At 53.9% G+C, this 3,731-nt stretch overlaps 1 non-coding gene across 1 annotated transcript; it reads left to right on the top strand.

The window, feature by feature from the left end:
• Positions 1 to 3,400: 3,400 nt before the first annotated feature.
• TRNAE-CUC (transfer RNA glutamic acid (anticodon CUC)) lies at positions 3,401 to 3,473 on the top strand. Its single transcript has one exon. It is a non-coding gene; the product is annotated as a tRNA-Glu (tRNA).
• The last annotated feature ends 258 nt before the right edge of the window (positions 3,474 to 3,731 follow it).

Raw genomic sequence — 3,731 nt, 5'->3', positions numbered from 1 at the left:
CACCACCTCCCAGAGTTTGCTCAAACTCACGTCCATTGAGTCGATGATGTCATCCAACCATCTCATCCTCTGTGGCCCTCCTTTCCTCCTGCCCTCAATCTTTCCCAGCATCAGGGTCTTTTCCAGTGGGTCGGCTCTTTGCATCAGGTGGCCGAAGTATTGGAGCTTCAGCATCAGTCCTTCCAGGGAGCATTCAGGGTTGATTTCCTTTAGGATTGACTGGCGGAACAGAATAGATGCCATCAAAAAATAAAGCTGAGACTCTCAGAGCTTAGACAAAACGTACAAAGCCGAGTCTACTAGTGCAGACAAAGGGGCGCGTGTCCCAGCGGGAAAGCACTGAGCAGAAACACAGGGTTTAGCTTCCGGACAGGGGACCCTAGGGGTCGTGCTGATCACAAGATTGACAACGGCTGCTGCGCACAGAACAAGGCCAGAGGTCTGTGCACAGCGGGTCAGCACCAGCCCCGTCGTTCCCTGGTCTGGAAAACATCTTCACCCCAGACTGAAGGGGTCGGGGGTTAGTGGGAGTCAGGGGTCAGTCCTTGTGCACCGTCCTCTGTCAGCGGTAGTGGCCAGGGGCCAGTTGGATGATCTGGCCAAGCAGTGCCCGGGAATGGAAGTGTTTCACACACAGCATCCGTTCACTTAGTCCACGTTTATTGATCCTCTGCTCTGGATCGCTTCCTTCTGATCTTACCTCAAACATCGGCGCGTTAGAGAGGCTTTGTCCATCGTCCTGTCTTAAGGCCACACCCCCGGCTCCCCGCCCACCATCCGATGTGCTCATCCAGCGGCTCCTCCACCCCCAGCTGCAGCTGTGGGGACGTGGGTCTGTCTTGCTTCCGGCTGTGTGTTCAGTCCTCAGAAATTAGGTGCCCCATGCCTGTTTCCCAGAGGGAAGCGGCACCTCAGGTGCTGGACAAAACCAGAGCTTCCAGAACAGACACGGTGTGATCAAACAAAGCCAGAGGCTCTGTGTTTTAATAAAATATCTTTTAAAACCCTGTGTTATAAAGCAGAGGGAAATGAGGACTCTTGTCACTTGTATCCTGCTTTGGAAGGCAGACAATCAGCATCTGTAAGCATTTTTTGTTTTTAAGATTTTTTTGATGTGCACCATTTTTTCAAATTATTTTATTTATTTATGTTTTGGCCATGCTAGGTCTTTACTGTTGCACGCAGGCCTTCCCTAGCTGTGGCCCGCAGGGGCTGCTCTGGGTGGCGGTGCCCTGGCTTCTCGTTGCAGAGGCTTCTCTTGTTTCGGGGCACAGGCTCCAGGGCATTCAGACTTCAGGAGTTGTAGCACACGGGCTCGATAATTGTGGCTCACAGGCTCAGTTGCTCCGCGGCACGTGGAATCTTTCCGGACCAGGGATGGAACCCCTGAACTGGCCAGGCAGATTCTTATCCACTGTGCCACCAGGAAGAGTCCGACGTGAACTGTTTTTAAGGTCTTTATTGAATTTATGACAATATTGTGTCTGTCCTGTGTTTTGGTTTTCTGGCCACCAGACCTGTGGGAGCTTAGCTCCCAGACCAGGAATTGAGCTCTCACCCCTTGCAGCAGAAGGGCGGAGTCTTAACCTCTGGACCACCAGGGGAGTCCCTGTAAACATCTTAAATTCTCATTCCCCCAGTCTGAGAGTTCTGACTCTCTAGTCCCACCCCCCAACCCCTTCGTATATAAGCTGCACCCACGCCAGGAATGACTTTGTGAAAAGCTGAAAACAGGTCTCAGGCCCCATCGGCCACGTGCGTCCCCGGGGTCCCTTTGAAGCACAGAGCAGGCGTCCAGTGCCCATGGCCCTCGTCACCCCCGGCCTCGTTACCTTCCTCTGTCGCGGCCTTTGTCGTGGCCACGTGCTGACGCATAGCCAAGGCCAGACCATCCACTCAGCAGCCATGACCTGTTCCCACACTTCACAACCCCAGAGAGGGATGTCCCTGACCTGCCCTGGTCTGAGGGTCTGCAGTCCCCCACCCCCACCAGGGAGTGTCCAGTCTCAGCCCTGCAGGCTGGAAAGCCTGAGCCAACAGTGTCAGTGTCAGCTCGGCCGGGCCCCGGTGTTTAGGGGAACATTGGTGATGGAAGGACCCTTAAGAGCCAGTAACTCCTGCTTTGAAAAAAAAAAAGAATTATTTATTTTGCTGAGCCAAGTCTTAGTTGTGGCCTGTGGGATCTAGTTCCCTGACCAATGATGGAACCCTGGATTTGGGAGAGTGGAGTCTTAGCCCCTGGACTGCCAGGGAAGCCCCTGTAACACCTGCGTGGCCACTTTCTCCTGCAAAGCTGAGCTGCTCTGGAGCCAGGCTGACTGCAGCCTCCGAGACACAGGCCCACTGCACGATGCAGCTTGGGCCCTTCCCACTGCTCAGAGCTCAGGCAGACCCCCTCACCTGGGAAGATCAGGCAGACCTCCCCCTCCGCCCAGGCTTCTGTGGACCAGGCGTTCGGTTTCAGCAAAAGCTCGGTAGCAAGCTAATAGCAGCTTTTCACAAGTCATTTTATCTAGTAGCTACATCAAAACCACAGGCCCCAAACCCCAAAGGGTACCTCCTGCTGAGGGCTGCCTCCCTGCGGAGCCCACCGGCTCCAATTAGGCAAGATGCTCGTGCCTGTTCTGCATGCAGTATCTAGAGAGGCCGCCCAGGCGCTGGGCCCCCGGGATAACCCTGATCCGTCAGCAGTGGTAGCAAACGGCAGGGCGTCTCATCCTCTAGCTCCCTGCATGCGGCTCCCAGAGTGTGGAGGGCAAGCTGCTAATTCAGAGTTCACCAACTTCAACGTTCATCTCATCCCAAAACAGGCCCCCAAGTGACGCACAAAATAAACCCTACGGTACGTTTACCCCTCCCCCCACCATGCCTGGCGTCCCCTCCCCCACAGCACCAGGTAAGATGGGCGTTTAGGTACCTGTATCCACAGGCTCAGTGGTGAAGCATCTGCTTCCACAGTGAAGAAGATACGGATTCAGTTCCCGGATGGGGAAGATCTCCTGGAGGAGGAGACGGCAACTCACTCCAGGATTCGTGCCTGGAGAATCCCATGGACAGAGGAGCCTGGCAGGCTGCATTCCATGGGTCACACAGAGTCAGACACAGCTTAGTAGTGACTAAACCAGCACCACATCCAACGGGGAAATCAGAGTTTGAGGTCCTTCCTCCCAGCGTGTTCAGACAGCCGTCTGGGCCCTCAGTCCGCCTCTGGGACAGGGAGTCTTAACCACTGCACCACAGGGAGATCCCTGTGGGCAGGTCGCCTGATGCTGGGAGCTTCCGTCTTCTTGTCTGTCTGCTTGTAAAGCAGAGGTGACCCCTCCCAGGGCTGCTGTGAGGCTGGGATGATGTCACCGATGGAAAGTGCAGCCAGCAAGGACCTGGTGCATTATTTGGGAGTTCCCTGGTGGTCCAGTGGTTAGGACTCTGCACTCTCTTTGCCAAAGGCCCAGGTTCAATCCCTGGTCAGGGAACTAAAGATCCCACCAGCTGTACAGTGCAGCCAAAAAAAAAAGACCTGGTACATTGCTGCCTCTCAATATATTATTTGCCTCCTTATCGGTTTGATGAAATTTCTATATCTAAACCTCCCCATTTTCCATGAAGTCTCACTGTTCTTGCTATTTCTCTGATTGGAAATTAAATTTCTAAAGCACATCTCAAAAAATAATTCTTGCCGGCCCTTGGTCGCAAACATTTTCTTCCTCTGCGTTCTTCTACAAGCTTTGTAG

Source organism: Dama dama, chromosome 10 (assembly GCF_033118175.1).
Source record: "Dama dama isolate Ldn47 chromosome 10, ASM3311817v1, whole genome shotgun sequence".
NCBI lineage: Eukaryota > Metazoa > Chordata > Mammalia > Artiodactyla > Cervidae > Dama > Dama dama.
This window is presented reverse-complemented; position numbering and strand designations above follow the sequence as displayed.